The sequence below is a fragment of the Centroberyx affinis genome, unplaced genomic scaffold, assembly GCF_046629955.1.
Source record: "Centroberyx affinis isolate AG114_WGS23_722 - 3 ecotype Tasmania unplaced genomic scaffold, CSIRO-AGI_Caff_v1 ptg003728l_1, whole genome shotgun sequence".
Classification (NCBI taxonomy): Eukaryota; Metazoa; Chordata; class Actinopteri; order Beryciformes; family Berycidae; genus Centroberyx; species Centroberyx affinis.
Genome location: NW_027281608.1, coordinates 57,173 through 70,988, shown reverse-complemented (window position 1 = coordinate 70,988; position 13,816 = coordinate 57,173). Strand labels below are relative to the sequence as shown.

General features: G+C 41.1%; 1 long non-coding RNA gene across 1 annotated transcript; it reads left to right on the top strand.

Moving 5' to 3' along the window:
• Window positions 1–11,285: 11,285 nt before the first annotated feature.
• LOC139662195 (uncharacterized) lies at window positions 11,286–12,475 on the top strand. The gene is made up of 3 exons (XR_011696642.1): window positions 11,286–11,356; window positions 11,820–11,948; window positions 12,359–12,475. It is a non-coding gene; the product is annotated as an uncharacterized lncRNA (long non-coding RNA).
• The last annotated feature ends 1,341 nt before the right edge of the window (window positions 12,476–13,816 follow it).

Here is a 13,816-nt window from a genome sequence, read left to right as displayed (position 1 = left end):
GTTTTATGCAACAGCATTTTCTTGTAACATAGTCCTCTATACACCTTTTCATATAAGGCCAGTAAAACCTTTCTCTGGCGAGATGAAGCACTCTCTCTGTACCCACATGTCCCATGTTGTCATGGAGGTGTTTCAGGGCAACAGATTGGTACTTGACAGGAAGGACTAACTGTTTTCTTTCTGGTGTCCGTCGGTATAGGATTCCATCCTCAAGGTGTAGTTGACTCCACTTATGAAGGAGCTTTCGGGTGGACCCACTCACAGACTTCCGGATCTCATCAGTCAGAACACTGCTCGCCTTTTTGAGCCTTATTATTTCCCCAATGGCAGGGTCCTCTTGTTGGGCTTTTACAAGCTCATTGTGGCTGATTTCAGGCAGGAGTACACGGGGCGGTGGGATTACATCGAGAGAGGAAGTGTAGAGGGCAGCTATCCAGGCCACATCTTTCCTCTGGGCTGCTTGGCTACCTTCCCAGGTGGCATGTAGCATGTCCTGTGACAGCTCCTCTGTACATGTTGCCACGTAGCTGTTAATATCCAGAGGGATGCGGGAGAGGGTATCAGCATCGATATTGGCTTTCCCAGGCCTGTACTTGATGTTGAATCGGAAATCTGATAATTCTCCCACCCAGCGGTGTCCAACTGAGTTTTGCAGTGCTCATTACGTAGGTCAGTGGGTTGTTATCGGTGTAGATGGTAAAGTGTGGAGCATAAAAGAGGTAATCTCTAAATTTTTCACACACTGCCCACTTTAGAGCGAGGAACTCGAGTTTTCCACTATGTAGGTTGTAGTTCCTCTCCGCAGGCGTCAGCGTTCGTGATCCATATCCAACGACTCGCAGTTTTCCATCCCGCTGCTGGTAAAGGACTGCGCCGAGCCCTTGCTGTGATGCATCAGTATGCAGGACGAATGGTTCCTCGAAGTTTGGATATGCTAGAACTGGCGGATTGGTTAGCATGTTGACAAGCCTCTCAAGTGTACTTTGGTGGTCTGCAGTCCATTCTATAGGCGCCCTGGATGACAACTGCGGACCCTTGGTCCTACAGTGACGGTGATGGGTTGGTGGCATGGAGGGCTTCACTTGGAGTAGCTCATATAACGGCTTGGCTATCCTGGAGAAGTCCTGAATGTAAGACCGATAATAGCCTAGGAAGCCGAGGACCCGTCTGATGTCACCAACTGTTTGTGGTGTTTTGGTTTTCAAAGCCAGCACAGCCTCAAGGTCTTTGGGGTCAACTCGAACACCCTCGGCAGACACCAGGGGCCCCACGTACCGAACCTCTCGCTGGAAGATGTCGCACTTCTCCGGTCGAAGCTTCACCCCATGGCGCTGCAGAGCTTGGAGAACTTTACGGATCACCTCCACATGGTCACTGAAGGACTTTGAGTAACACAGCAGGTCATCAAGGTAAGGAATGCAACATTCATCCCTCAAGGAGCTCAACATCTCCTCCATGCTTCTCTGGAAAGCTGCAGGTGCATATCCGGCCTTGCTGTCTGAATACAGCTCACAATGGCTTCAGCTTTTTCACTGGGAACAGAGATGGCATTACAAAGCAGGTGAACAAGGACAGGTACTAAACGTTCTGGTTGGCTGGAGATGAGCTGTTCTAAAACATTAAAACCAAGCAGTGGTCTCTCCATGGGGAAACTGCTGACTAGGAATGGGACATTGATAGAAAGACTGGGGTCCTCATTTCCTGGCAGGTTTATCATTATGGCTACCCATCCATCAAATGGAACAAGATCTCCATTTACTGCAAATACCTTCAGTTCCTCTATTTCCTCAATGATTTCAGACACTGGACGAATATTGAGGTCAGGCAGGTATTCGTCTTTCCAGGCACGGCTTACCATACTAACTTGCGCCCCGGTGTCGAGCAATGAGGTAACTGCTAAGCTATTTAGATTACATTGAACCAAGGCTTTTCTTCCTATCAGGTTAGCAACGGCTCCTCTTGCTGTAAGTGGTGGCTCAGGAGAAGGCTGTATTGTTTGTTTACAGTTTTTTTGTGTACCGGCTGTTTCTTGAGTGGTGGACGAGGTAAGGCTTGTGTTACTACTATCACATTTACATTTAACCTCACTGGAATGTTCAGATTGGGACTTATTTTCAGATCCGGTCACTGGTCGCCCCTCTACAGCGGCCGGCTGAAGTTTCCCTGATTCTTTTGTTGCTTTAGACAGCCAGCTGCTCGGTGTCCTTCCTCCTCACATGTGAAACAATGGTTGCAGTCTTGACGGTTTTGTTCGACACATTTTGGACAACCGTAGGGTTTTCCCCGTTTGGATCGCATCCTATTTTGAGGATACTGATATTCACTGTGTGACAGTCGTGGTCGGTTTTGTTGTTTCATTGCCTCAACCATTCTGGTAAGTTCATCTACTTTGGCTGCAAGCTCTTTAAGTGGGTCTGGTTTTGTGTTGCAATCTATGCTTCCTTGTTTGTTGCTAGACCCCTTAACTGTATTAAGCTCGAGCTGCGCGCTGTGTGCATTTGTTGCGGTTTGGCGGCGGGAGGAGCCGAGCCTCCTCTGTCTCTCGCTTTCCTCACTGGTGATTCTCATTACATGGCGTAGTATTGTTTCTTCACTGACTTCACCGTTTGACAGGAGAGGTTTAAGTTCTCTGCGTATGTCTGTGTGTTTGTGTCCCAATCCTTGGTACACGGTATGCAGGAAAACGTCTTGAACTGTAGCTGCAGAGTATTTTATGCCTGCGCCTGACAGTTTAGATGTGAACAGGATACGTTGTTTTAAACCTATAACACGGTAGAGAAATTGTTGTGGTGTCTCGTTCTCGTCCTGTTTTGTGCACATCAACTCTTGGAATAACTCTGTTATTAACTCTGCTGTTTTTTTCTCTTAGGTGGGCCTGGAGGAATCCCTTGAGCTCAGTCACTGTTATGTCATCTTTATTTATTAGCATATCTTTGAAATTTCCAGGTCTTATTATTTTGAGCACACCACGGACTATTTCTGTGTCGGTGAAGCCTTCCTTGATTCCTTCTTCGACCTGCTTGCAGATTGCACATTATTATAACTGATGTCTGATGAATGGTCACTGATTTGACCCCCTTGCACTTTAAACTCCCTCCTTTGGAGGTAGGAGAGATCTCTTAAGGAGACCATCCCATCACGAACTGGCTGAGTGATAGATTCACCAGATGGGTTGCTGCGTGGTGTATCACTGTGAAGCTTGCTAGACAGGGCTGGGGACGGTTGTGAGTACTCTGGTGACTGTGTAGCAGGTACTGGAATACACTGTATTAGTTTTTTGCTAAGCTCTTCATAGCTAGCGAGCATTTTAAGCAACTCAGTGTTCGATGTGTCAGATGTGTTTAGCATTGTAGCATTAGCTAAGCTTGAAGCTGGGGCAATAGTCACTGGACTAGCGGTGAGAATATCAGTACTATTGCTAGGCAACGCAGAATTGACTGGGACAGTTCTAGTAGGACTAACTACCTCAACAGCTGGAGACATCTGAATGGTAGTGTCACCTGTGATGGTTTCAGTGGCAATTTGGTGTGAGTGAATGGCACTACCATCAGTAGTGTGAGCAGTATGAACTGATTGTGTGTCTGTCTGCATGGCATGTGATTCGAAATCACCCCTTTCATTTAACAGTAGCAATACATCACGGTTATTAAGAACAGCATCAATAGCATCTTTCAAAATCAGTAATTCAACCATGCCACTGTCCTCTGACTGCAGTAAGTGCTTACTGTACATGAACAAACTGATGTATTCGAAGCATCCCTCATGGTCTCCCTCCTCTAGCTCGGACTGCTCCTTGCCCGACACTGGACCAACAGTCTAGGCCAGTCATCCTCAAAGTCCGGACTCCGGTCCGGATCCGGACCGAACCACAACTGTCTCCGGACTCTGAGCAAATTATACTTTTCATATGTATTATTTGTATTATCTGCGAGACTTTGCCGCAACGCAACGAGTCAAAATGATCCGCTTTCTCCACTGCAAGCAGCGCTCTGAATGCCCGACTGCTCCACTGTCTGTGTGAGGACGTCTACTCTGCTTTGGTTTGGTCCAATCACATTCAGCGTCCCGTCATCTCCATGACAGCGGTGGGTCGCGGACGCGACGTCATACTGTAGAGCCGCACTTTTTTTTTCAAACTTTATTTTTACAAGAGAAGAGAACAAAGACCGGTGTAATCAAGTTGACAGCGCAGCTCGTTTCGTCAGCTGTTAGCTACTAGCCTAGATTTGGAACGTGAATCAATCTAAAATGGCGTGTTCAAAGGTGGCCAGCCTACAGCAGTGAGTCTGCATTCTCAACAATGAACACGGTGAAGAACAAGTACCGCAGCCGACTCACCAATGAACACTTGCATCAGTGTCTCTGCCTGGTCATCACACCTTTTGTGCCAAAGTTCAAAGTCTTGGCAGCAGACCAAAGGTGCCACTTCTCTCATTAAGCAACAGTGTTTGACACAATGTACAATAGTTCTGGACGTATTTGGACTTTGATTCTTAGGATGGTTTGATTCACCTCTGGTGGCTGGGTGTGTGAACCGGGTTTGGGGGATGGGGATAATGGGGAAATGGTGATTTGTAGCTTTAATTTAATTTAATTTTATATGTAATTTTATGTTTTATTTAATTTAATTTTATATAATTTAAATTTATATTATATATATTTTATATTTAATTTTATATTATTAATTTAATAATTTAATTATAATTCGTTAAAAGCTTGACTGACCTTAATAAACGGACCTTTGTCTAATTGAAAATTTTCTTTGTGGACCTTTAAGATTTGTATTTGAGTACCCCTGGTCTAGGCGATCTGGTAGAGCTCTTCCGCTGACAAGGTGAGTAGACTCTTCCTAATGTCCCACACTAGGCTCTTCCTCTCACTGTCCGACATGGTAGCTCCTCCTTCTCCCTCACGGTAAGTCACACAGTTCAGCAATGGCTCAGTCTCTGCTCCGGGTCAAGGGTCTCCGCTCACTCAGGGTCACAGGTCTCCGCACACATCAGCCTCTGCGTCGGTCCCAGATGTCATCAGGATGGATCAGCTCCAGACCAGAAGGCGGCGCCGATCCCGGACGAGCCCCCAAGAATCTGTAACGGGTCCCAGGCTTGGTACCGTTGACAGATTAAAGAAATCCTGTACACAGTAGGGAAAGTTATTGAGACAGCACACGACTGTCCCTTTCTCCAACTACTGGATAATGTTTATTTCTCACATACATCATCATATTATTTTCTTCTGTTTTTTCCGGTATGCATTCGCATAAATTCAGGTTAGACATAACCAGACATTCTTCTCTTAAAGAAAACCTATAGAATATAGTTCCCTATATGTCCTATAGTACTCTATTGTATTTATCACAAATTAATTCAGCTTTGTATAACAAAAATAAACATCTCAGTCCAACACACAGTCTCTATTTCTCTATAGTTTCACATATCATCTTCACCATACACCAGATGTAGCATACTCTTCAATCAAATAAACTTCTTATAGAAGAAGACATTAATGTAAATAGTTTACTATACTCATACATACTAGTGTATACTAAAAACAGAATTAAGATGCTTGCACCTGAGATAATTGTCAAAATACATATAGATCAACACATAAACTTGTCAAGTGCCCATGGGAACTGGTAAGGGTCTGAACACCGCCGACCATTACAACGAGGTGGAAAAATGCTAATGTGAATAGAGGCTAACAGCTAAATTTAAGCTAACCGGACTACATTAAATTAGCCACCGGTAACTCTTAACTAACCTGACAATGTAAATTATATCTACATACGCTCAATTGTTTCTACAAATTATGCTACCTTGAAAAATGGTAACGTAAATGCCCAGGAGCTGCCAACTGATATAAAAGGACAAAGAAAGCAGTACGTGCCAAAACCGCCATTACAGGGTACACAATGGAAGCTACTATTCCAGTATTTTAACCTAGTTATCAACTGTGTAGTGTAACAATGAACTTACATTACATACACACAACACTTACACATCTTCTACATCAATTTTGAGTGATTTTTAGGTTCCAACCAACCTGTACACAGTAGGGAAAGTTATTGAGACGGCACACGACTGTCCCTTTCTCCAACTACTGGATAATGGACGCGATCGGTGCCCGCATGCACTTTCCCAGTCCTAGTGACCCTTTGGAGAGGTACTGCCCCCTACTGTTATGAAATAAAGTTGCATGACATTATTTGACCCATAAATTTGTAATAGTAAATAAGTAAGTCTATAAATAAAGTTTGACAAAAATAAAGAAAATACATCTTTCAAAAATAAACAATAAAACCTTTATGAAAACAAAAATATATATATCTCAAAACCCTTTTTGTGAGTATCACATATACCTGCCAAGTTTTGCGATCATTGAACCAACGGGTGTGGAGTTACGGCCGTTTTAGTGTTAGGCCACACCCATTTTTGGCGTTTGCAGCGCCCCCTTTTGGTCAAATTGCACAAAATTCGGTACGCATGTTCAAAATGCCATTCCAGACGAGGCTGAGAAGTTTGGGACCGATTATGCAAATGAGCTTGATTTACTGGCTATTACATGGTTATTACACCATAGGCCCCACCCACTTTCACCAATTATGTCAAACCTTCTGATTTTGACTAGTACAGCCTCCCTGAACATGTGTACCAAATTTCACGCAATTTTGTCATCTGGATTAGGAGATACAGTTTACTGTTCAATCTTAACACAGCTTTGCACACATGGTCTTTGATGATATCTGAACATGTTCTCCAAGTTTCATGATGATTGGACAATCGGTCATGAAGTTATGACAATTTAGCTGACAGGCCACGTCTTCTTACAATTTAAAAAAATTATATTTTCAAAACTAAAGCCGATATCAAAAATCCGAAAAGACAACTTGTAGTGCTTGGTTCATAGATGCTACTGACCAAGTTTGATGGTGATCGGTCAAACGGTGTGTTTTTCAAAACTTTCAAAATATCTCAAAAGTTTTCCAGGTGGACCTTGAGGGTCCTTGAGGCAAAAATATTTCTTGAGCAGAAACTAGCCACCAATATCTGTCATTGGGTCAAATTTCATGTCTCTGCGAACTCCAGCTGGATTCAACTCTTGGGTCTGCAGTGTGTAGTATTGTAGTAGTAGTCTGTAGTATTGAAGAATATCACTTGGGCTTAAATTCAAACGTTTCAAAAATGTCAGTCTCTTTTCAATACAAATATTAAGGGGAAATATTCCAAGTTCTGCCCTGCACAGGTTATTGGGTGTTTTCCTTTGTACCTGTACCATTCTTGCCGGTATATCGATTTTGTATAATTTCAATTTTTATTGCAAACATTGTAAGTAAAGCTCTGGGTATGTTTCATTGTCTGCCACAGCTGAGGCTGCTGTCTTTCTGGCCTGTTGGTATATGTATGAATGTTTTTCTTAAGTTTATCGTCAATGCCCAATTTTTTTACAGTATTCCGCCAATATATTAAGACTTTGTCGGAGACCCTCCTTAGCTCTCGACAATAGTACCAAATCATTTGCATAGAGAAGATGTGTCGCCTCTGTGTCAAGAAGTGTAAGTCCTGGGGTTGTGGACTCATCAAGCGCTTCTGCCAGTTGATTTAAGTAAATATTGAATAAAGTTGGACTTAGGCTGCAACATTGTTTGACACCACATCCTTGGGGAAATAAATCTGTCCTCTGCTTGGCAACTTTAACTGCATTTTTACTAATATATAAAATAATCCCTCATGCCAGATTGAATCGAATGTTTTTCTAAAATTTATAAAACAGGCAAATATTTGACCTTTATTTTGTTTAACATATTGGCCAATTAAGGTATTTAATGTGTATGATCTGTTGTATGGTGTTTTTGCTACAATCCAATTTGACATTTATTAATGGCTCTTCTGTCATTGAGATATGTTTGAATTCTTGAATTTAGAATGGAACAAAATAATCTTCCCATATTGCTGTTGACAGATATTCCTCTGTAGTTATTTGGGTCAGCAGGGTTTCTGTTTTTAAAGATGGGTGAAATACAGTAAGTCAGATATTTGGAATGTATCCAGAGGTCAAGACGATGTTGAATGATTTTAGAATTGCAGTTTGTAAATCCAATGCATTATATTTTAGCATCTCATTTCTTATGTTATCAATGGCACATGCTTTGTTGTGTTCTCTTTCCTCTCTCTTAAATGTTCTGTCCAGCATGTATTTGACCATCTACATGCTACTCAAATGTGTGTGAGTGATGGGAACCTCTGCCTCTCGACCCAGATGGATGTCGGTTCTTGTTTTTGTCAGTGCGATGCAGTTGTCGTACTTTCCCAGCAGAATAACCATCTCTAAAAAACTTTCTAAATACTAACAAATAGAAGATGGACTTTTTGTGTCCAGCTCATTTGGTGAGCGCAACACTATATCACAAGGCATCAATCATCCACGTTACATGGATCACACACAAAAAAAAATAATAATAATACTAATAAAAAATGGATAGATACAAGTGAGACTCAAGTCAGTATGCCATCCTGTCTTTCTCTTTTTGTCAATCATAAAAATACTTGAATAATACTGTAATAACGCAGAATTGCAATATAATGATCTCTGATAAAAACACATCAGTAACATTTTGTTCCTGATAGTTTATTTAATATCTACTTTATCGGGGGCATCCTGCTGGATCAATGGTCTAAGGCGTAGGACCTTTGTCGCATGTCATCCTCCTCTCTCTTTCCCAATGTTTCCTGTCTCTCTACTTTAGCAAATAAAGGCAAAAAATCCCCAAAACTAAATATCCACGTCCCAAAAAATATCCACTTTTTTGTTTTTCTTTTACATTACATAGCCTGTGGGCCCTAAATGATCTCTAATGCAAACACACACACACACACACACACACACACACACACACAAGCCTGAGGCCAATCATTTTAGGATATATATTGCAGGTGGAGAGTCTGAGAGATCCAACTCAAATCCATCACCTAGACGGTCATCTCACCTGAAAGGAGCGACTACCAGCTGAAGGTGAGTTTAAATACTGAGGGTGATTTTATTTCTACTTTTCTCTTGCAGCTCTTTCCTCACTCTTAAAGGTTCTGTCCAGAATGTATTTGACCGTCTACATGTTGGGGATTTTCAGGTACAAGTTTGACATTAGGTGGTTGTTGTAAACTCCATTACAAGAGTTACTTTACCAGGCAGACTGCATTGCTAGTAAAGAATTTGGGGCATAGCAGGATAACTTCTGCTAGGATTGACTGATATGGGTTTTTTTTCCAAATGAAGCTGCCGATAGCCAATATTTTTATTTATTTGTTATTTTTTATTTTTTTATTTTTTTATTTTATTTAAATTTGACCATTTTCATGGAGTAAATTTGACCATGATAATAACAATAATAATAATGATAATAATCAAATTGTCTCATTAGAATCAATTCAGATTCAGTGTTTCTCATAGAATTCAAGAATAAAAATGTAATCATTCAAACTGCGTCATATCAGAGGTGTATGACACTGACTGACTGAAAGGACAATATCAATCCTTCTTTTCCTATGACGACATTGTGGAGTGAATCTGCAACAATATTTGCACTAAAATTCACAGTGAATTAACACAACTGTAGCTACTGAAAAGATGCAGAGCATCTAGTCTGATGGGCGTCATAGACTAGTGGCTCCTGATGTGAAACGGGCAAAATCAGGAATACTTCAGTCACAAATATTCAGTCCAGAATGTGTAGGTGGAAAAAGAAAACTTTACAAACTCACATCATCCTGTCAGCCCTAAAAAATGTAAAACTGATGTTTAGCTGACACATTCTGTTAGTTCCTGTATCATAAACTGAGTACGTTTTAGAGACAGAACAAAAGTCTTGAAGACAGCAGTCGGGCGACAGTTTCAACAGGAAATCTTATTTAAGGATGAGAAGATTGGATCAGAGTTTTCTGAATTTGTTAATTCAGTCTTACACAATAGATGCCTATGTGCATCTATTGTGTAAGACAAACTGAGACAAACTCAGAGATGCTGTGATGTGCAAAACAAAAAAAATGGAAAAACCATGCCGGCAGAGTACACTCAACCATTGCTCATAGATTCCTATCCAAACCATATTGTTTCAAATCACGGTGAGCCAAATCTCCTCTTCTATGGCTTTCAAGTATTTTACTGTCCACACTCACAACACACTGTAAAATGATGAGAATAAAAACCTGGTGGGATTGCTGGTGATGCAGCTGTCTGTCTGTATTCTGACTTGCTGTTTTGTTTTGGTATAGGATGAAGACTCTGATTGTTTTCTTGCTCTTCGCTCTGTTTGCCGGGCTGAAAGCCAAGCCAGGTGAGGATACTCATGGTAAGCAAAAATGTGCTGTGTGTGTGTGTTTGTGCATGTGCAATATACTTTACTAGCTAAATTGCAATTTATGTAATATAATGAAAGTAAAGATGTTTCTAAATGGTTTCCCCAATCTTAAACCCAGATGAAGAGCATGGCAAGGAGGAGCATGGCAAGGAGGAGCATGGCAAGTGTTATGTGTGTGTGTGTGTGTGCTTGTCCAGGGGGGGCCTCTGTTTGATAATAAAGTATTTATCTATCTATCTGTCTGTGTAACAACAGAACCAGGTCGTCTGCATAGAGCAGGATTCACTATCATGAGGAGTGAGATCAGAGCTAGTAGATTGTTCTAATGATGTTGCTAGGTCATTAATGTAAATGTTAAATAATGTTGGACTCAAAGTGCATCCCTGTCTCACCTCATGTCCTGGTTTAAAGTATTCTGTTCTGTGATTTCCAATTATTAAAGCACGTTTGCTGTTTGAATAGTATGGACTTAATAATATTGGATGTTAATTCATTAATATTGAATTTTTCTCTCTCGCTCACTCTCTCTTGCCAGGGCATCTGGTGTTCCACGATGCATTGAAGTCACTGTCGCCCGCCCACCAAAAAGCCGTATCTGCCTGGTTGCAGAAACACAAAGGACAAGCTGCTGCAGCTGGAGGTCCGTATAGATCCTTTTTTATGATGTTATTATTGTTGTTATTAAAATAAGCCATTGTGCAAATTTTATAAAATGCTTTGCTGAAATCAACAAAACATGCAAATATTTTCTGTTAGGTTGAATTTATGTTTTTGCCAATTACATTGTATAATGAATAGATATAGTCTGATGTTCTCTCTCTGTCTCTGTCTCTCTCTCTCTCTCTCTCTCTCTCTGTCTATCCTGTCTCATAACACTGACAGCAGGCGAATTGCCAGAGCATCTGCAGCTCCACCATGCATTTAAGTCACTGTCGCCCACCGACAAAAAAGCCATATCTGACTGGTTGAAGAAACATGCGGAAGGGAAAGGTGCTACAGCTGGAGGTGCGTATAGATCCTTTTTTATGATGACACTGTTAACTCTGTTTTTTTAAATAAATAATTAAGTGTTTCATATAAATAGTTTTTATTTATAAGATTCAGATATTTCCAAAATTTTAATGTTGGTTTTTTGATGTCAATGTAAAGGGGGGACAGGCACTGTTTGGATGTTTCTATGGACATTGTTTCTATGGATAATTTTAACCAGATTCTAATTGGAACATGAATTAGTCTGAATCTCGACTTGATAGCATACATCGCTCTTCTTGCCTTTTCACTCACAAATTCAATTTTCAAATTCACAAATTGAATCAAACACCTTGTTGAAATCAACAAAACATGCAAATATTTTCTGTCGGGTTGAATTTATGTTTTTGCCAATTACTTTGTGTAATGCATAGATATTCTCTCTCTCTCTCTCTCTCTCTCTCTCTCTCTCTATCTCTCTCTCTCTCTCATCTCACAGCACTGCCAGAACTGCTAGAGCCTCTGCAGCATGCATTGATCTCACTGTCATCCAAACACAAACAAGCCATATCTGCCTGGTTGCACAAACACACGAAACATGCAAAATAAAAAGGCGCTGCAGCTGAAGGTCTGTAAAGATCCTTTTTCATGATGACACTGTTAAATCTGTTGTTAAATATGTTTGGCGTTCATGGCTCTGCACCAAGCTGCTCCTTGCTCACCCAGCAGGCATGCTGAAGGTATAGCAGAGGTGCCATGCAAACACAACACAACTAACACAATGCTCTCTATCTGTTTTGTTAAGTAATAATCCGCACAATTTTTCTAGAAAAAAGTCAGTTTTGTTACTTTCTTAGCTATTGTTGAGGTGCCCTTGATCAAAACATTTAATTGTGAACACACACACACACACACACACACACACACAGGCTGTAAGCAGCTTGTCCAATGTCTATTAGGAGTGAAGAAGTTTCTAAAAGATTTTTGTTTTCCTAGATGCCTAACTCAGTCCCGTGTGTGATCTATGATTTGAACCAGATTCCCTGGAAACAAAACAGACCAGTGACTGACCAGCGACCATCTCACTCTCAGTCTTCATCTCCATCATCTCTACCACAACCAATCATCATATACCCCCTCTCCCATTTCTCCTCCAACACTCAACTTCTTGTCAGTTTGTTTGGTGATCACAAGGCTTTTTAAGTCGATGGATGTGTTTGAAATAAACGCTCTATGAAAGTGTATACATGTCTTTCTGAGTGTAATCACTAAGCTAACAGTAGAACATACTGCACTACAACAGAATGAATGAAGTCTGGTTTCCACTACGGGGTCAACCAGGGCTAACATATTAGCCGAGTTTCCACACAAACAGAGCTATCCAGGGCTTGCTTTTTAGCCTAGTTTCCACTTCAAGACAAACAGGCCTGATTTCCACTACAGAGGCAAACAGAGCTATCCAGGGCTTACTTTTAGGCAATACTTTTCAGAACCTGGGCCAGGATCCATAGTTGGTCCAGAGATGCCCCCCAAATTATTACGAAGACATGGCTGATGTGGAAAATTCTAATTTTATATGAAGCTATGAAGGGTATGTCGTGTTGCCATAACACCACAGTAGCATTCCCAAGTCCCTCCAATGAATAACAGTCTGAAGAAAATACTGTAAGCTGGCTAGCAGGGTCTTCTCCTATAAATTAAACTAAATGTTTAAAAGCATGGGGAGGACTTTTAGGAATACTGCAATATATAAATTATAGTAAATTCTGCCCTCCAATGACATCAATGGGAGACAATTTGGCTTTTTCTCTAAAGCCAAATTGTACAATATAGTCTCTGATTGAGTTGAGAGTTGATTCAATGCATGGATTAACTTTGTTTTGGAGTGGTGACCTTTTTTTAAAAAAAAAAAAAAATGTTAAGAAAGGCAAAAGCAACAAGTCTGTTAAGCGCTGATATGAAAATTGCTGGATTATTAGCAGTCAAAGAAGTTATACAACCTACAATTGGAAATATGACTGAACTGCAAAAGTCCTGCTGGACCAGTATAGGGCCCGAAGTGTATCTATACCAGGGACGGACTGGGACAAGAAAATGGCCCTGGACTTTTTGACTCAGACCGGCCCACATCCAGCCTGCAAATATTCCACTCCATCCCACCCCATTGACACAAACATGAATACAGCAAGACTTAGTGTCACTACTTATAAAAATTAGTGCTACATACGGTTTGTCGCCAGCAGACCAGAACAGATACAGGCTGCTATATTGTGCATTTAGTGCATCATGATAACGGGCTATATTTTAAAAGGCGATATAATCTATATCAATACAGATGAAATGAGTGTTAGGCCACGCTGCTGCTCAGGAGCTGCTGAAAAGGTCAAAGGTCACGGAGGCCCTGGGTTATAATCATCCAGCAGTCAGTACACACAGAGTAACAGCATGGAAATCACGGAGAGATAATGTAGTGTCGACTATAAATGCGTGAGAATT